The following is a 21,687-nucleotide window of genomic DNA, read 5'->3' as shown; positions in this document are numbered from 1 at the left end:
CATTTGCACCACGTTTTTGATTGTGTAAACAGCGGCGCGTATATTTACTCACAACCTCTCCGCTTAAGCATTTATTCTATAAAACTGTACCAAACTTTAGTCACAGCTTAACATAAGAATATAACAGTAGCCATACTGGGCCAGACCAATGGTCCATCTAGCCCAGTATCCTGATTCCAGCAGTGGCCAATCCAGGTTACAAGTACCTGGCAGAAACCCAAATAGTAGCAAGTTTCCATGCTACAATCTCAGGGCAAGCAGTGGCTTCCCCATGTCTATCTCAATAGCAGATTATGGACTTTTCCTCCAGTAAATTGTCCAAACCTTTTTTACACCCAGATACGCTAACTGCTGTTACTACATCTTCCGGCAAAGAGTTCCAGAACTTAACTATTTGTTGAGTCAAAAAATATTTCCTCCTATTTGTTTTAAAACTATTTCCATGTAACTTTATTGAGTGTCCCCTAGTCTTTTTACTTTTTGAAAGAGTAAAAAATTGCATAAGTGGGGTTTTTTCTGCATCAATTATTTTTAGGTGCCATATATGGAATCTAGCCCATAATGTATACTTATTGAACATGAGCTGTCGAGATCACATCGGTTCTATGTTCAGAAATAATATCTCTGATGTGCCATCTCAGAAAGGGGTCTGTGCGCTTTCAAAAGTTCCTGAGCAATACGTTTACATCATTCTTATGCTGCTGCAGTACAAGGTTTCAGAATCTGCCCAAGAATCCCATGATTACAATGCAACTTTCAGCATATTGTATATTTTATGTACCTTTTGGGGCCCTTTTAGTAATCCACGTAAAGCACTTAACACACGGTTTACTATGCAGTAACTGCTAGTGCAGAGCCATGGAAAGGGGCTTTGCAGTAATTTAGCAATTAACCCATGGTAAACCATGTCTGATGGGCTTTTTGTGTCAGGGGCAGCGAGTAGATGTGGAAAGTGTTTGGCAGTTAATGTTCTGCACTTACTGTGCGCTCATTAATGAGGAGATAATGTGGGACATTTATTGCCTCCTAAATAGGAGGCACTAAGGGCTTCCATGTTAACTGGGAGCAGGTACCATGCATTAATGTGAATATTAACGAATGAGCTGCAATGGAAAATACTGAGAATGCCCTCAATAGGTGCCATGTTAAATTAGCACATTTTACCAAAGTTTAATGAAAGAGCCCCTTTATTTTTTTGTTATAGGGAGCGTGGGGGTGGAGGTTGTGCTCCACCAAGTTGAAAGAAGCTGGTAAGAGCCCTTTGTAAGACACTGGTAGCACATCGTTTAGGGGACGATTCAGTTTGATTCTACTCTATCATTTGTAGATTGCCTAGTTGGTTCAGGACAGGTAATAATAAATATTGTTGGAATGACAATTCAGTTTTAATTACAATGTGATAACATAAAGGTTCATTTAATTAATTATATCCCCAATATATTTTTAACTGTACATTTTTATTACAAAGCATTTTACACAGTCCATCCTAAATAAACAACCGCAAATTCAAAACCAAATACAACAAGATATAAGCAAACAAAAAAAACCTCCCCCCTCCCAAAGCTTCATTCTAAAAAGCTGCAACTGAGATTGGGAAGAGTGCATCTTCAACCGGAGATAAATATCAGGAATCACGAAACATTGTACATGAACAGGTAACAGGAGGAACCTTCAGCAAAATTCAGGCACTCTAGTAGAAAGGTATGGGCTCCTGATCCCGTACGTTACACATAATTTTATCATATCCCCTCACTTCCCTACATACATTCTTCCATTGCTTCACTGATGTCCTAGCCACAGACCTCCGCTCTCTGGCAAGAGTCATTTTCGCTGCTAACAGAAGAGTCCACACCAATTTATCCAGGTTTATAAGCCCAATTCCTCATCAAACACTCCAAAAGACATACCCCTGAGAGGTATCTCCAATTCAGGGTAGTCCACCAACAAATAGCATCCCACACCCCATTTCAAAAGACTTGCAATTTAGGACAGGACCACCACATATGTTCATAGGTTCCTTGCTCCCAACATAACCACCAACATCTTCCACCTGTCCCTAACCCTAGACAAGCCCTTACCTGTTTCTGTGGGGTCCAGTAAACCTTTTTTGTTAATTGATATTGCATCTGCTTACAAGACCCCCCACTGGCGGTGTCCCAGTATCATTTAGACTCATGGTGTCTTCCCAAACCACCCAAAGCCAGGCCTGCATTTCAGCCTGCTGCAACATGGTCATGTGTGCTCTCCAGCCCTTCACCCCCAATGAGGACTTGCTTAAAATAACCGCAACTGTCACCATCTGGTGTGATATAAGGATCAGGGCAATGTGCAGTGAGTACCATTGACGTGCTTTTAGTCCGAACAAGTAATCCAACCTCAAATATGAATGGAACGGGCAAGTTAGTCTCTGACCCCCTGGTTATAGTGTCTCCACAAAGCCACCATTTCTCCACACTTTCCAGAAGGACCCTGCCCTCAGGGATGGCCAGGGCTTGCCCCATTGTGGATCTGGCTAAGGCATCTAGGCAACAATTCATATCACCGTCCACTATATATGTACCTACAAAATGAGGCAATACCTCCTGAAACAAAGACTGTAAAAAGTCCACCTTGTGACCCGTGGGAGCATAAACAATAAGGAGCGACAATTCTACATTATCGTCTGCCTGTAATCCACACCCACTGCCCCTCAGAGTCCTTCTGTGTATCATATAGGACAAAAGGAATAGTTTTCTTAATGAGTAATATCACTCCTGTCTTCTTGGACCCCATCGTTGCACAGTACATCTGACCCCCACCTTGCCACCACTAGTTTAGCAGCCTCTGATTCTGTGAGCTTCGTTTCCTGAAGTAATGCAATGTCTACTCTCGCATCTCTAAGGGGAATCAAAATTCTCTTCCTCTTAATTGGATTATTTATGACCTCTACATTCCAGGAAGCAATCCTCAGCCCATCTGGCATTTCATTATAGGAAAGTAACTACTGGCTTCCCCTCTCCCAGCCCATCCTGCCCCAATCCTCTCCTACTGCCAGGCCCCAACCATGTGGACTCCCTTAACCCTAAGATATGGAACAGATAGATAAGTGCCCCTTGTAATTGTGCACACCTCCCCTGAGGGCTCCCCCTCACAACCCAAAACACTGTACCTTCTATCCCACCACCCTCAATCACTTTCTTTCCCACCACAAAGTAGGTTGCCCTCCCTAAGTGCCCCATTTCCATTACCCTCCCCAACTCCCTCCTCCCCCCATCCTGCCCTCCCCATCACATGCACACTTTCTCATCAAACCTTCCACTACTCCCTGTACTCCTATTTACACATACATACAGTCCAATGCTTTAACGCATTTTGTAGTAGTCTGTTTTTCACACAATTAAGTGCACATTAGAGCTTAATGTCCTTTAGTAAACAGGAACCCTTAATTGTAAAAGAAGCTTATTCCAGATTTTACTGGCTGATGCAACAAAAATGCACCGATGTCTGCGCACAATTTTGTGGGTGCAAGATCCAGAAAAGACTTTGTCACAGAATCTAAACTTGTGCAAAGCTTTGCATTAGACCATGATACACAGCATATTAAAATCAATGGCAATGAGGCTATTAGCTCTTCATTCCCAATATATGCAGAAGACTTTAAGGCTGAGCACAGCACAGGAGGCGTAGAAGGGTTCACTCTTCTGCACTGTGTCTGTGGAACTTGATGCCTGTGTTTTCTTTTTTCCTGTGAGCAGACAGGACCTGCCAACCTTTTAGTGGCCTCCCATGAAGAACTTGGATAGAGGCCCTTTTACTAAGCTGCAATAGGCCAAACACAGGCCTACCTGGAACCCCTAAGGGCAGCTACAGCTATGTACAGAACTGAGCACATAAAAATTGTACCAGCAAACATCTGTGTATGTGCAGGAATGCTATTTTTTAAAACTTTATCTTTATTCATTATCTCAACAAATTAAACAAGCTTAGGGGCCCTTTTACTAAGTGTCACTAAGCCTACCGTGGGCTTACCGTGAGCCAAACAGGAACTACTGCCGGGCTACTGCAGCAGCCCAGCGGTAGTTCCTATCCCCAGCGCGCCCCATTTCTGGCGCTACAAAAATGTTTCTATTTTTGTAGTGCCAGTGTTTATCCAGCAGTAATTGTGCAGTGCCGAATGCTGCCCAGCTACTGCCAGGTTAGCACAGGAGCCTTTACCACCACCTCAGTGGGTGCCAGTAAGTGCTCCCCCCTGAAATGGCCATGCGGTAAGTAGTTCACTTACCGCACGGCCATTTCTTTTTTTAAGAAAGAGACAGCCTTTTACTCACTGTGGTAAAAAGGGGCCTCAGCGCAGGCCCCCTTTTACCGCAGCTTAGTAAACGGACCCCTTAGTAATGGTACAGAAAATATTAGGACTCTTTTAACATAAAGATAATTTATATAGCAAGAACATTTTAATGTTAATCATTAATGTTTACTGTTAAATTCTTATTATTATGTTCTATCAGTTCCCTGTAAAATATGCTCCAGTTCTCTGTAATTGACAGTTTTACTGTAGCTTCTCAATTGATTGTACTCTGTCTAGAATGTAATGGTTAAGTGGACTATAAATACCCAAATTAAACTAAATTAAATTAATTGAGCCCTACAATTAAAGTCTACAATATGGGGGGGCAAAGTCAACATGTGGTGATGAACAATAGAAAAAATGTAAAACAAAAATGTAAAATGAAGAAATAAAGTAGACTGCAAAAACAGACCATCCAAACTCCAATACTATCGATACTTGCAGAATTTCTGTGGAGAACAAACAGGTGTCACTGCTGATGGGTTAATTTCACTAGATGACACAATATCCTTATCACTAAGAAAAGAAACCAAAAAATACATATTTACAATGATTATACCGTATAATGCACTTAGGGGCCCCTTTTACTAAGCTGCGGTAAAAAGTAGCCCGCGGTAGTTTGGACGTGTGAATTTGGCATGCATGGACCATTTTTTACCATGGCTGGGAAAAGGGCTTTTTTTTTTAGTGGGGCTGTAAATGGCCGTGCGCTAAAATTAATAGTAGAACAGCATATGCGACGTGAGGGGGAAAAGCAGTTACAGGGCAGGCGATGTGGCGGAGAACAGAGCTGAAGAAAGGCTTCTGCTGGTGGGGCTTGGGGACCCCTACCCTTCCGCAAGCTGCTGAAAACCTACCTCTTCAAACAAGCCTATCCAAATGACCCAACTTAATTCACGAACCTAATCCATACCACTAACATTATCCTTACATTAAACCCTCCCCCACATCTCTTCCTCTTGTCCTACTCTATACAATTATGTTATTTCTGTGATACTTTGTATCAGACATTGTAACTCTGTACCATACTTTGTAAGCCTCACTGAACCTGCTAACAGCGGGAAAGAGCGGGGTATAAATGCTACAAATAAATAAATAAATAAAAGGTATGTGGAGTTGCAGTGGGAGCAGGGAGGTGGGGCAAAATATGCCCCCCACTTTGGTCTCTGCCCCCCCCCCCCTAAATGTTGTGGTCTGGCTATGCGGTGGTCCGGTGTGAGGGCAGCAGTGGCAGTCCTGGGGGGCCCAGCAGCGGCGGTCCTGGGAGGGCCGGAAGCAGCAGAAGCAGCCCAACCCAGGGTCCAGCTTATTCTCTTTGCTTTGTGATGACTTATACTGTGCCAAAACTGGAAATACAGTGAGACAGAATAATAGAATTCAGTAACAACCAATACTTATTAATTAGCATTATAATTGCGTTTGCATTTGGGTAATAACTGAGAAAATGCTGTTGAAAATTGACTTGAAGAAGAAATAAATATATATCACAGAACTGGAAAATGTTGTCACATTTAGACTGACTCTGGACTTCTGCATGAAGGTATCTCTGCCCTCATTATTTAATATCTTTCTTTTAAATACTAGTAATAAACAATATTAAGTGTATTTTTATAATATACCACTGCATTCCACAAAAAAGGAAGCAAGTTCCCATAAACCATCTTTCTCTTTTGATCTAGTCACAAGAAAAATAAAAGATTTTAAACGCTCACAGGTTTCAACCTAATTCATGTTTGATGTGGGATATAACTGCCATAAATAAGTAAATAAATAAATAGATAGAAACTCTGAATGTTGAGCACCTGATTCTCATAAGATGATGACTGTTTTAGTGGCCCTTTACCAGGAGAAAAAAAAATCTCTGCACGAATATAACACATGCTAGGGTGTCCCTATAACCAGCCTCTGCAAATGACACACTGATTACGATTTATAACAAATTTCTACTCTACCTATGAAAAGTTATTCTGCTATTATACTTCCTCTCTGTACATCCGTATGTTGCACAAGCTGGCATGTTTGAAAATATAAGTGAGATTAAATAAAAATGTTACCAACAATAAAGAATGACAGTGTGAATGCAGCAGCTCATAGGGCTGTTTGCTTTGTTTTGAGTGTATGCAGAAGGACCCAGCTGCACAGGGAAGGGGAAGCATAGACTAACTTAAGTGGCTTCAACTTTTTGACGTCATGCAGTCTCCTGTTTTCAATCAAACCTCCTTGGTACAGACACACAAAATGAACAAAACAGTAGGTTTGCCTGCATGATTAGGCACATTAAAAAGGCCAGCAGATTTCAGGCACACTTCTGTTCTGTGTTGCTTTAGAGGATTATTCTTTGGAGGAGGAAGGGAAACCTGAGAATTGATCATAATTGTTGAATTTAATTACCAAAATCTCCAGAGAGGCTCTGCATCTGCAGTGCTTCTGCTTCTGTGGCTGGCAGCTGGGATATTTTCTTAGCAATGTGGACCGGAATGCTGGGGCAGGCTGGACGGAACACTCAATCTTTTTCTGCCATCATCTGTTATGTCACAATCAGTATTATTTTCTTCTTTTTCGTGTAAAGAAAATGGGTCATTATAAATGCCAAATTTTTATTTACACTAGTGCACTTTTAAAAGCTGGTTGTGGGATGGGTGGATGCAAAACTGGGTTCACCGCACAGAGTTGGGACCCCAATGGGGCAGCAACATCCATTTTGGGGTCATCATCTGGGCAGGTTGAAAATAAAATCATCATTGGCTTGCACTTCCTTTTGAGCTGGCACTGGCTTCACAGAATGAGGGGGATGACAGCAGCATTGGTTGTGTGCCACCACAGGAAGCAAAAGTATAAAGGGCAAGTTAGGCTTCCAGGCAGTGGCGTAGCCACGGGTGGGCCTGAGTGGGCCGGGGCCCACCCACTTAGGGCTCAGGCCCACCCAACAGTTGCAGACATTTAGCAGTAGCTGGTGGGGATCCCAAGCTCTGCCAGCTGAAGACTTCCCCCTGATGGTAACAAAAACGTAACTCTCCACAATACTGGCACCTGTGCATGCTCCTTTTTCAGCGTATGCCTGCTGCAGACTGCCAAGGTGGAAAGAAGCGTTTTCGCCAGCTGTTTTGGTGGGGGGGGGGGGAGAACACTTGGTGCCCACCCAATTCTTGCCTAGGCCCACCCAAAATCTGTTGTCTGACTATGCCCCTGCTTCCAGGATTCACATGCTTTCTGTGCCCATGACAAGGGGGTCATGGTCACAGAAAGTTTGGTAAGCGCTGACCTAGGACATTTAAATCCCTTGTACTGGTCCTGCTAGGGCCGTGCCAACACAGTAAGCGTAGTAAGCACCGCAGGGGGGCGCCTGCCTTCAAGGGCGCCGCACCATCAAGTTGTATTAAAAAAAAAACTTACTCCTCCGCTCCATCCCCGATTCCCCGGTGCTTTAAGTTTACCTTGCTCCGCCTCCGACGTCTGCGCAGCGTCAGTGAAAGTGCTGCCTGTCTGACGTCTCTCCACCAGCCTTCCCTTCGCTCGTTCGTTCCCTCTGTGTCCCGCCCTCAAGGAAATGACGTCAGAAGAAGGCAGGACACAGAGGGAACGAACGAGCGAAGGGAAGGCTGGTGAAGAGACGACAGACAGGCAGTGCTTTCACTGACGCTGTGCATACGTCGGAGCCAGAGGCGGAGAGAGGTAAATTTAAAGCGTGGGGGGGGGGGCACGCGCGCCAACTGATGGTCTGCAGGGGGGTGCCAACTGATGGTCTGCAGGGGGGCGCCAGAGACCCTAGGCTTGGCCCTGGGTCCTGCTGAATGGTACAACAGGCATGAAAGACTTTTCATGCCTGTTGTACATTCTGCAGGCCCAGTACAAGGGTTTCTGTCAAGACTTGACAGAAACCAAGTTCCTGTTGCATTTATCTTATTTCTTGCTAGAACTTTTCAGAAATAAGGATTTTGGCATACGGATAGATGGAATTGACTGTAACTCCGGAGCATTCACTCAGACTTTTATTATTCTTGATCAAGCCAAAATCTGTGATTCTGTTGTCACACTGCTGTAAGGTGACCTAGGAATAATGCCCAACAGAAAAGTAGTGACACCAAGAACAGTGAGGTTGGTATTCTGAAAAATGCAAGTTTGTTTGTTCTGCACAATAAGGGTGTCTTTTACTAAAGCTTAGCTCGAGTTATCTGCAGCAAGGTCCACAGGAATAAAATGGGCCCTGCTGCAGGTAACTCGAGTTAAGCTTTAGTAAAAGACCCCCCTAGATGCCTCCAACATGATCTGATAATCTGTGTTCTGCATGAAAGCAAATAGAATGTTAGGAATTATTAGGAAAGGAATGGAGAATAAAATTGTGAATATTATAATACCTTTGTATCACTCCATGGTAGAACTGCATCTCGAATATCATGTGAAATTTTGGACACTGCATCTAACTCCTCCCCCCCCCCCCCCAAAAAAAAAAAACAAGAGAATTAAAAATGATACAGAGAAGGGTGACAAAAATGATAAAGGGGATGAGGAAAAGTTAAAGAGGCTAGGACTCTTCAGCTTGGAGAAGAGAAAGCTGAGGTGAAATATGATTGAGGTCTCTATAAAATACTGATTGGAGTGGAACAGGTAGATGTGAATTGCTAAAAATACAAAGACTAGGGGACACACAATAAAGCTACTAAGTAGTAAATTTCAAACAAATTGGAGAAAATATTTCTTCATTCAACATGTAATTAAACTCTAGAACTCATTACCAGAGAAGGTGGTTAAAGCAGTTAGTTTAGCAGGGTTTTAAAAAGAGTTTGGACACATTCCTAAAAGAAAAGTCCAAAAACCATTATTAAAATGGATTTGGGAAAATTCACTGCTTATTCCTGGGATAAGCAGAATAAAATCTGTTTTACTTTTTTGGAATCCTGCCAGGTACTTGTGACCTGGATTGGCTGCTGTTGGGGTGATGCTTATGTTCTTAACCCATAGCATCTAAGTTTAAGGGACTGTAAGCCACATATAGGAGGTGGAATTGTTCTTATGTAAAAAACAATATTAGAGAGGTGACTTTAGTTGATTCACTTAGTACCCAAGATCTTGAAATTTTTTCTTGACAAATAAGAGATTCTTCTTTGACTGATACTCTTGGTGGTATTCTTTGTTATTGTCTTCCTGGTAGATGGATCAAGGCCTTCCCCTCTATCAGTGATTTTGTTTTTAAAAACTCTGTTTCCAGTTCTTATAATTTGTCATTAGGAGATGTTAATTTGCATTTGGAAAAAAAATTCATGATTCTAAAATAGCTGATTTTTATTCATTTCTATCTTCTTTAAATTATTATATTCCTACCATTGCTATTTCTCATAAAAAAGGTCACCAACTAGATTTGATTTCTTTTTGTGATAATGCTTCTATATTGTGTAAAAATATTAGAATAACAGATATTGTTTGGGAACAATCTTTATGGTCTGATCATTATCTTTGTTCATTTATCCCGCTGTCTACTAAGCCACACGATAACGTTGACGCAGCCCATTCAAAGTGACACGTCAGCATTAGCATACCGCAGCCATTAGAGCGGCTTAGTAAACAGGGAGGTTGGTATTCAGTGGAGGGAATTTAAAGGTTTCCCCCAATCTTGTACTGTTCATTATATTTCTAGGGGTAGAATTGACTTATCAACTTTTGGGGAGATGGTATTAAGGCAATGGCCGCGAAATAATATTTTTAATTTTGCTAATGAATGGTCACAGTTTAGTCATTGATATTTTAGATTAAATGGTTCCTCTTCATTTAAAAGTAAAGCAATTAAGAAAAAGTGATAAATGGTATAACCCTGACTTAATGAACTTAGGGGTCCTTTTACAAAGGCGCACTAATGTTTTCATCACACACTAAAAATAAGCATGCGCTAAAGGTTAGAAAGGGGGGAAGAGGGGTTGGTGGTTGAGAGGCTAGGATGGGGGAGGGCAGACTTATACGGGGTCTGTGCCGGAGCCGGTGATGGGAGGCGGGACTGGTGGTTGGGAGGCGGGAAATACTGCTGGGCAGACTTATATGGTCTGTGCCCTGAAAAGGACAGGTACAAATTCAAGGTAAGATATACACATATGAGTTTATCGTGGGCAGACTAGATGGACCGTGCAGGTCTTTTTCTGCCGTCATCTACTATGTTACTATGTTACTATGAGTCTCCAGTATGAACTCTACTAAAGTTGAGAAAGCTAAGCACTCAACTGAAGACTAATAATAACGATGCAATCTCTACATAATCTATAAATAGTGAGATTATATATAAAAGAAAAAAAGGAAAAATAGATAAAAAAGAAAGATAAAAACTTTGAAAAAAAACTTATATTAGGATTAATGAGGATTGCGGTGTTGCCCCTTGAATCATGCTTGGCTCGGTTTAGCCATTACGGAAGCACACACGCTGATCTGATGATCCTACTGAAAGAAAATCGCCGAATTAGACCACAATGTTTTGATTAAGTATTTATCTGATGTGAAGCTGAGTATAATGAAGTAGTTCATATATTTCTATGGGCTTCTCTAGCGTTTAGAATGTGCTAATTATTAGCGCAAACTAAAAACACTAATGCGCCTATGTAAAAGACTTCCTTAAAGCACCTCTGCAGAAAATTAGAACATAGATGGCGGAAAGATAAATCGAATCAGTCAAAAGTTACTTGGACAAAAGCTATATATGATTATAAATTGACTTTAAAATCTACCAGGAAAAAATTCTAGATACAGATCATCTTAATACTAAGCAGCTATTTCAAATAGTTAATTCTCTTAGGAGTGGAGGAATAGCCTAGTGTTTAGTGCACTGGACTTTGATCCTAGGAAAGTGGGCTTGATTCTCACTGCAGCTCCCTGTGACTCTGGGCAAGTCACTTAACCCACCATTACCCCAGGTACAAATAAGTACCTGCATATACTATGTAAACCACTTTGAATGTAGTTGCAAAAAACACAGAAAGCCAGTAAATCAAGTTCCATTCCCCTTATTAAGTCACCTCATCAAAATGAAGTCACTGGCCAAGTACCATCAGGTATTCAACTAGCTGATTTTTTCAAGATAAGATTATTAAGCTTAGAGCAGGAATTTTGCTCGGATACAGTTTTGGAATCACCTATACAATGTTCAATTATGGAAAGGATCCCAGGAGATAGAATTTGGAATAATTTTTTCCCAATTTGTTGGAATAACTTTGCCAACTTATACAGTAAATATAGTATGTCTTGTTGACTTTGGATAGCTGTTCTCCCTATTTGATGCAATCTGCTCCTCTCTTCTTTCTTTTATAGCTTTCTACGACTGGTTTCAGGAACAGTTATCCCTGGGTTTATTTCCTAGAGATCTTGGAGAAATAATAGCTACTCCTGTATTGAAAGATTTGAAATGACCTCTTTGTACCATATCTAATTATAGACCAGTAGGTTCAATCCCATTTTTTGTCAACTTAATGGAGGGTTTGGTAACTTTACAATTAGATCAATATCTAAATAAGTTTTCTGTTTTACATTCTCAGTCGGAGTTTTGGCCCCTTTTCAGTACTGAAACTATTGTCAGTTCCTTGCTAGATAATGCAAGATGCTTTTTTGAGTGGGGGGAAATGTGCAGTGCTGCTAGAATTTGATCTCTCTGTGGCATTTGACCTAGTGGATCATAAAATTCTTTTATAATCCCACAAGGATAGTGGGCCCATTGGAGCCGACTCTGTGGGTGCTGTGGGTGCTTGAGCACCCCCAATATTGAGAAAATTCCTTGTATGTGTCCAGGGAGGGGTTATTTTCATTGGGCTTAGCACCCCCAATAATTTTGAAAAGTTGGCTCCTATTAGTGGCAGTACTGAGAATGTCTTGAATTGGTTCAGTGAGTTTCTGATTCGTTCTTATAGGGTAAGATGAAGGATGTTTGTTCTCCACTATGGCAGAACACACGTGGAGTCCCTCAGGGTTCACCTTTGTCACCTCTGTTTTTTAATGTTTTTTTTTACGGTCCTTGGGTTTTTGTATATTACATTTATGCAGATGACATCTCAGTTTCAATTCCATTTGATTCTATAACAAAGATTGATCCCTTGAGAATTCAGCGCTGCATATCATTATTAGATAATCAGATGCTCAGTCATAAATTAAAATTGAACACATGTTTTGATACTACTCCAGTGAATATTCCCAAGACAATTTGTATTAATCAAGTTACTTTTGAGTTTTCTCCAGTAATTAAAATATTGGGTGTCTTAGTTGACATTGGTATCTCTTTGGAAAATCAAGTCTCTTCTTTAGCTAAGAAATGTTTTCTTTTAATGAGGAAGCTACGGTGTGTTCATAGTTAATTTAAATTATTGGTACAGACACTTTTGATTTCTCAATTAGATTACTGTAATCTTTTAGATTAAATGAACTGCAGTATTTTGAGTGGTCTGCAATCTCCTAAGAAGACCCTTATTGCATCCCACTCAAAATACTGCAGTTCATTTAATTTTTGGTTTAACTAAGGGGCAACCTGGAAGCACTACTGGCCCAAAGCGGCTGCCAGCGGTAGTTCCAGTGCTATGGAAAATAATGCCGTGTTAACATGGGAGCACTTACCGCCACCTCAGTGGGTGTCAGTAAGTGCTCTCCCCCCCCCTCACCGCATGGCCACGCGGTAAGAATACCGCATGGCCATGTCTTTTTTAAGGACTTTTTACCTGCTGCGGTACAAAGGGCCCTGGTGCATGGTAAAAACAGCTACCGCAGGGCCCTTTATGCCGCAGCTTGGTAAAAGGACCCCTAAATTTGATAGTGTTTCTCCTAGTTTTTTAAAATTGCACCAGCTGCCAATTGAGGCCAAAGGATTTTTAAAATTAGCTTGTTTTCTTTTTAAGGTTTTGCATGGTTTAGCACCTGATTATTTATATGATCAGTTTCAGTTCCTTGTTACTCAGAGAACTAAACAAAAAGGTGATGTTGGTTACTTGTTCCCCCCCCTCAACTAAAGGGAAGAGGAGATTATGCCTATTTGAATTTAGGGCCCCTTTTACAAAGCGGCGGTAAACCAACGTGGGCTTACCTCTTGCAGCCCACCAGTACTTCTCACCCCCAGTGTGCCATCAAATCCAGCAAATATAAAAATATATTTATTTTCGTAGCGCCAGTGTGTGCCCGGCAGTAATCGGGCAGTGCCGAGGACTGCCCGATTACCACCAGGTTAGCACTGGAGCCCTTGCCGCTACCTCAATGGGTGCCGGTAAGGGCTCCCCCCTCCCCCGAAATGGCCACTTAGCAAGTGCTTCACATGCCACACGGCCATTCCCTCAAAAAAGGAAAGACCTGCCTTTTACCTGCTGCAGTAAAAGGGGGCCTCGGTCTGCATCAAAAACACAAGCTGACACCAGCACAGGCCCCCTTTTGCCGCAGCTTGGTAACAGGGGCCCTACGTTTGGCTTTTCAGGCAGTTAGATTTTGGAAGGATACTGTTGATATTTTTTATTCTTCTCACTCATATTTTATTTTTTAGGAACAAGATGAAAACTTTTCTGTTTCAGAAATATGTTCTGCAATCAAATCACTGATTGTATCTAATATTTTAATTGTACTCCCAGAAGATTGCTTCTGGTCTCTTATGACTGTGTAACCCACTTTGAACTGTGACAGGATATAAGACCAGTTTATCATTATCATTACATTAATGTGCTGCAACCAGGAGGAGAATCTTTTCTTTTAATATTAGAGAGGGCTAACAAAAAAAGAAAGGAAAGAAAGATTCCAGATTTAAGCTTTCCTAATGGGCTGCGCAGGTTCCAGCCACTAGACAGCCATTAAAATGTCAGAAAATGCTAGAAAACAACATAGTAGTGAGTATAATACAGTGCGTGACCAATGGGAGTATTAGCAAGCAATTAAAAAGGTAAATGGGTCAGAACAGAAAGTGTTCCACAGCAATTACAATGGGAAGTTAGTTACAGAGGTGGGTTAAAAAGAGGCAGGTTGCTAAATGGACTGAGTCACAAGGAAGAATGTCTTCCATGTCCTCAATTTTTGAGATGTAGGAGAAATTGTTCACTTTTAAAGAATACAAACAAGGAAAATACTTGATGGCTGATTTTTAGATTAAGGAAATCCTTTTTGATATTGAAGAATCTTCATATAAAAGAGCTGGAGTGGAGGAGTAGCCTAATGGTTAGTGCAGTGGCTGGAAAACTGAGGGATTCAGGTTCAATTCCCACTGCAATTCCTTGTGACCCTAGGCAAGTCACCTAACCCTCCACTGTTACCTGCTCGTAACCTTTATCTTGTCTTCCTCTCTTCAGTTGTCCCTTTCCCCTTATGTCCTATCTGTCTGTCCTACCTTATCCCTTATTTGTCTTGTCTGTCTGTCTTGATTCAGATTGTAAGCTCTTTTGAGCAGGGACTGTCTTTCTTCATGTTAAATTGTAAAGCGCTGCATACGACTGGTAGCGCTATACAAATGATTTATAGTAGTAGTAGTAACCTGGCTGTAACTGGGCACTGTGCTATGCAGTCCGATTACCGCTAGGTAAGCCCTTGGTGCTAAAAAGAACTTATTTTTCAAGCACCAGAAATGGCATGTGGCACATACTGGAACTACCGCTTCTTCTTTTTGTAGCGCCGGCCCTGCTGCTCAACAGGAAAAGCAGCAGTGGCCGGCAATGGGAGCTGGCGCTGGCATGCAGGGCGGGCCTCGTCGAAGAAAAGAGGGAAAACATGGAAGGATGGGGAGAAAAAGAGGGAAAACAGATGGAAGGATGGGGAGACAGAGGGAAAACATGGAAGGATGGGGAGAAAAGAGGGAAAACAGATGGAAGGATGGCAGAGAATGAGGGAAAACATGGAAGGATGGGGAGAAAGAGGGAAACATGGAAGGATGGGGAGAATGAGGGAAAACATGGAAGGATGGGGAGAAAGAGGGAAAACATGGAAGGATGGGGAGAAAGAGGGGAAACAGATGGAAGGATGGCAGAGAATGAGGGAAAACATGGAAGGATGGGGAGAAAGAGGGAAAACATGGAAGGATGGGGAGAAAAGAGGGAAAACAGATGGAAGGATGGCAGAGACTGAGGGAAAACATGGAAGGATGGGGAGAAAGAGGGAAAACATGGAAGGATGGGGAGAGAAAGAGGGAAAACGGATGGATGGGGAGAGAGACTCTGGATGGAAGGATGGGGAGAGAAAGGGGAGAGACTGGAAGGATGCAGAGAAAGGTGAGAGACTGGAAGGATGTGGAGAGAGAAGGGACACTGAACAGAAAAGGGTAGAGTGATACAGAGACACTGGTTAGAAAGAGGGAGAGAGACATTAGATGGACGGATCAGGAGAGAGGATAGATGGATGGAAGGATGGGGAGAGAAAGAGGGAAGACGCTGGATGGAAGGGTAGGGAGAAAGAGGTGACACTGGACAGAAGGATGCAGAAAGAAAGAGGGGAGACTACTGGAAGGATGGGGAGAGAGAGGGGAGACTGGAAGGATGGGGAGAGAAAGAAGAGAGCTGCTGGATGGAAAAGGAGAGTAGTGAAAGACTGGAGAATAAGAGGAAGGGGCATGGGGAGAACAAGGGTGAGAAAAAGATGAAAAGCCATAAGTAGATGAAGGAAATTAAAGAATGGATAGTAAGAATGAATTAAATCAAGAGAGAGAGAGGCAGAAAAATATTGAAGAAAGCAAAGAAAAAGGAGAGAAAAATGAGAAATGGCCAGGAAACCGTGGCAGAAGAGTTAAGCGAAAACGAAGGAAAGCAGAATCTAGAGACTGGGAGCGACACAATGAGAAAAAGTAAATGGCCATACAAGAAAGGTAAAGAAAATAATTTTATTTTTAATTTAGGATAAAGTAATATGGTACCTGTGTTAATGAAGTTTCAGAGACCAATACTTCCTTCCTTAGGTCAGGCGAGGATACCGTAACAGCATTATACTGACCTGAGGCAGGAGGTTTTGGCCTCTGAAAGCTCATTGAAAAGGGTGTTAGGCTATTAAATAAATTTTCTGAAATCTGATGCACTGAAAAGCAGCACTTTACCCTGTGTGACAAATGCATCTGATTAGCATGACTAAATTTTGCTGGGGGAGGGGGTAGAGAGAAAATTTTGTGCCCACCCACTTTGGGTTCAGGCCCATCCAAAATTGGCAGTCTGGCTACGCCACTGGCCCAGAGTCATAAGGAGATGCAGTGAGAACTGAAGCCAGTTCCCCAGGTTGTCAGGCTACTGCACTAACCACTGGGCCACTCCTCCACTGGGTCTATAGAAAATAGAAATGTTGACATTTTGAATTTATCCATAGGAAGAAATTTGACTGAGATACTACTACTACTTGACATTTCTAAAGCGCTACTAGGGTTATGCAGCGCTGTACAATTTAACATAGAAGGACAGTCCCTGCTCAAAGGAGCTTACAATCTAAAGGACAAATGTACAGTCAGTCAAATAGGGGCAGTCTAGATTTCCTGAAAGGTATAAAGGTTAGGTGCCGAAAGCAACATTGAAGAGGTGGGCTTTGAGCAAGGATTTGAAGATGGGTAGGGAGGGGGCTTGGCATAAGGGCTCAGGAAGTTTATTCCAAGCATAGGGTGAGGCGAGGCAGAATGAGCGGAGCCTGGAGTTGGCGGTGGTGGAGAAGGGTACTGAGAGGAGGGATTTGTCTTGTGAGCGGAGGTTACGGGCGGGAACGTAAGGGGAAATGAGAGTAGAGAGGTAATGAGGGGCTGCAAACTGAGTACATTTGTAGGTAAGAAGGAGAAGCTTGAACTGTATGCAGTATCTGATTGGAAGCCAGTGAAGTGACCTGAGAAGAGGGGTGATATGAGTATATCGGTTCAGGCGGAATAAAAGACGTGCAGCAGAGTTCTGAACAGATTGAAGGAGATATTGGAGATCTGCATTCAGGAAGCCTCCAACAGGGCCACTGAGAGAGGAGAGAGGGGCAAGATCGCCCGGGCCCAGCACCAGTGATAGAAAAGCTGGCCAAATTTATTGGAGAAATCTTGAAAACCCATCTGGGTTGTGATCCGCAAGGAGTGTGGTTGCCCATCCTTCTAATAAAGACAATCTACTGAAAGTTGCCTGATATAGATGGCAGAAGGACAAAGTTCTTCCTTAAGGTTTTTAACCTCTTGTGAGTGCTATTCTTAAATCCTTTAAAAAAAAAAAACAAGGATCTAATGCCAAAAGGTTCCGGTGTTTGTGCAAAAAATCTTCAAACACTACAGCTGACATTTAAATAAATAAATGAAATGCCAACTGCAGGACTGAATATTGACCTGATTGGAGGCGGGGCTGGTGGTTGGGAGGCGGGGATAGTGCTGGGCAGACTTATACGGTCTGTGCCCTGAAAAAGACAGGTACAAATCAAAGTAAGGTATACACAAAAAATGGCACATGTGAGTTTATCTTGTTGGGTAGACTGGATGGACCATGCAGGTCTTTTTCTGCCGTCATCTACTATGTTACTATGTTACTAATTGTCTGTCCATGATATCCCTTTCAAACTATTTTAAAACTTGATTTCTATCAAAGCACTTTTTGCTCTACATTTATTGAATTTTTCATGCGCAAGATCACATACATGATCAAACCTTACACAAACAAAATTAGAAAAGTAACAGGACCTATAGATTTCAAATATGTCCAAGAAACCTCCACTCTATAATCCCCAGACACCGTTAAAATATTTGGAGAGAGAAGGAAATAAGGGTTACACCCCACGCTACCTGTATTTCAAATGTTGTCACATCCAAAATCCAACCTTCATTCCCCTCTGAAACAGTAGGAAGAAGAACAAATCACCCCTCCTCCTCCAAACTCTGAATTAATGCTTTATGCTGGGCAGGTTTAAAAAAAAAATTTCTCTCCTAGCTTGCTTAATGAAGCATTTCCTGAGGAACTGTAAAAGGAAAGACATGCCCAGACTTAGAACAGGAGGTCACAACTGTAAAAATTCCTTCTTCACACTCTGAGTCCTGGGTGATAAATCAGGAACCACATTAATTCTTTGGTCATGAAAAAATGTCAAATGCTTATTGAAAAAAAAAAAAAGGCTACATCCCTTTCTAATAAAGTTAGTCAGTGCTGCCGAGAGACAAAGCTGGGCCCGGGGCAGCTGCCGAGAGACAAAGCTGGGCCCGGGGCAAACAAGAGTCTGCTGCTGTTCTCTCCCCCCTCCCCCCCACAGCCATCATCACCCTCCCCTTCCCCCCACCACTGCCGCACCACTAATCAAAAGTAAAGTCATTGACTGGCAGGCAGCAGCGATTGAGAGAGACTGCTCTGCCTGCCACGGCGGGTCCTTGTTTCTGCTGTGTCCTGCCTTCTGAAGGACCCATGGCTGGCAGAAGTTACCAAAGTGGATAGATAAAACAGGAGACTAAGCAGTGACATAGCTACGTGGGGCCACGGGCAGGCAATGTGGCGGCGCCAGAAACCAGCGCTGGACAACGCTTCAGCTGCTGGGGGATGGGGACCCCCACCAGCCAAGGTATTTGCTGTGGCAGTGGGTGGGGAACGACAGGAGAGCAGGGGGGGAGCAGACCAAAATGGTCCCCCCACCTCGGGCTCTGGCCCCCTCCATCCACAAGGTCTGGCTACGCCCCGAATTGACCTCAAAACGTTGGTCACTTAGGTCAATCTCTATTTCCCCTGTCCCATGCAGCCATCATCGCCATACACTCAAAACAAAGCAAACAAACCTATGAGCTGCTGCATTCACATTGTCATTCTTTATGGTTGGTAGTATTTTTATTTAATCTCACTTATATTTTCAAACGTGCCGGCTTGTGCAGTATACGGATTTACACAGAGGAAGTATAATAACGGAATAACTTTTTATAGGTAGAGTAGTAATTTGTTTTAAATCGTAATCAGTGTGTCATTTGGAGGGGCTGGTTAAAGGGACACCCTAGCACTGTTATATTCATGCAGAGATTTTTCTTCTGATAAAGGGCCACTAAAACAGACATCATGTTATGAGAATCAGCTGCTCAACATTAGAGTTTCTATCTATTTATTTATTTACTTTTTTATGGTATTTATATCACACATTAAACATAAATTAGGTTAAAACCTGGGAGCATTTAAAAAACTTTTTCCTATGTCTACATCAAAAGAAAAAGATGACATATGGGAACTTGCTACTTTAGTTTTGTGGATGCAGTGGTATATTATAAAAATGCACTTGATATTTTTTTATTACTACTATTTAAAAGACAGATATTCAATAATGAGGGCAGAGCTACCTTCATGCAGAAGAACAGAGTCAGACTAAATGTGCCAACATTGTCCAGTTCAGCACACTATTAACCGCCAAGTTCATACAAAGTTAATTTTGTGCAGTGGAAAATAAATCTGTTGGCTCAGGCTGCTTGCTATGTGAATATTTCATCATTGTTTCATTTTTGCTGCCATGTATTACATATTATAGGAATTTGCTTTAAACTCTGATTATTTTAATTTGTTTATCCAGACCTTACATGCACATGGTTTTGTTTTTTAAACCTAAAGGTGAATCCTAATGGTGGCTGAACAATTAGGTATAAACTGTGTTGTTTCTGACTTTACTTGTTTTGGAGTGCTTTGGGTCCTGCTGATCTGTTCATCTGCTGTCTGGAATTTTGGAAGATGGAGATGAGAAAATAAGAATTAAATTTTGGATGTACTCTGTAGAAGTTGTTTACATTTGCGGTGTGATGGATGCCTGTTCTGGTGTGTGCATGTGATGAGCTTTGAATAATTGCCTATACTTATGGCTATGATTTCTGAACATGCAGCATCATTAAAGGACAGACTTTTAAATGCCCAGCTGGGTATGTATGCTAATCTCAACTTTGTTAAATGTTTCAGACATATCCATCTATTTGCTCCCATGATATAACTGAATTCTATTATTCTGTCTCACTGTATTTTCAAATGTAAGCCACACCGAACCTGAGTTTGCTTGGAATAATGTAGGATATAAACGAAAAAAAAAATCCTTTATCCTCCACCTTTTAAGACACTGCCTACCCACTGGATAGTGATGGCACAAGGAAAACAAGTTTGGTCCAATGAAGATTAAACTCAAAATAACCTGTTCATTAGCTGGGCCCTAGTATTACCATATTGAAAATGCGACCATACTATGCCTGTGTGGTTATGTTCCACTAATAAGTTAAGCGATTAATTGGCTATCTTGAAAGGATTATATGGCTGCATGACTAGGGACACAAACATACATTTATTTATTCAATATCGCAATTCCTCATGTACAGCCACAAAACAACCTTTTAGGGTAGATAGTGTTCACAATGATCTCCTTTTATTATCGACCAGATAGAGATAAGAGTTTTCAGTTTTGGCACAGTATAAGTCATCACAAGAACAAAATATAAGAAAACCAATGGACTGCACTAGGGGCTTCTAGACCATTTAGTCAAGTTTAAACAAAAGAGATCTGCATGAAATAAAATATTTATTTTTATTTTGACTTATAAAACCACTTGTCCCTGAAACATGTTCAGAACAGAATAATCCATCTGTGTATCTAAAAGGTAAACTTCTATAAAACAGATGAAGATGTGATTCCATATGCCCCAGTGAAAGGAGAGTTTAATACTACTTTCATTTAATTTCATTATATTCTATCATTTTTATAACACCAGGCTTCTCAATGCAGATTACAACAACAGTTAAGATGAACCCAAAGGGAAACAGGATATCCTCACTGAAATTTGGCTATCTGTATTGTATAGAACAGTGTAGAAAAATGAGCACAAAATACAGAGTTTATACTTGCTGTTTCTACCAGATACAATAATTTTTATAGCAGTTTTAGTGATATTCATTCTTATGCCATGATAATTATATCTACATATGGGAAGCATTCAAATAAATTAAAAAGCTGTATAGTCAGTTAAAAAAAAATCTTTTCTCCTCCACATTTTAAGGCACTGCCTATCCAACTGAAATAGCTTTAGGCTTGTTACAGATGGACCACCATAGGCAGGGAGGGAAAAACGCTGGATCTGACTGAGCAAAGCTGTCAGGCTTGCTGAAGAATCACGGCTTTTCTATGGCTGGTACCAGGCCAGTGGAATCTTGTCCCCCTGCCCCCCCCCCCCCCCCCCCCAGTGACTGTATTGTTAGAGGTTTCCTGAGTGAAGATCTCCAATATCTACTACTACTACTTATCACTTCTATAGCGCTACAAGGCTCAGTCAAATTTCTTCCTATAGTTAAATTCAGAATGTCAGATTTCCTATTTTCTATAGACCCAGGTACATAAAACACTTTAACAATGACAGGTAATGAAGTAACATTTAGATGCAAAACTTGTAGGAAATACTGTTACATTTCTGATGGGAAAATCTGAGCACAATATGGAAAATTACAGAATCTCAAATTATG

This window comes from Microcaecilia unicolor, chromosome 5, assembly GCF_901765095.1.
Source record: "Microcaecilia unicolor chromosome 5, aMicUni1.1, whole genome shotgun sequence".
Classification (NCBI taxonomy): Eukaryota; Metazoa; Chordata; class Amphibia; order Gymnophiona; family Siphonopidae; genus Microcaecilia; species Microcaecilia unicolor.
The sequence above is the reverse complement of the archived record's forward strand: the minus strand, read 5'-3'. Positions refer to the sequence as shown.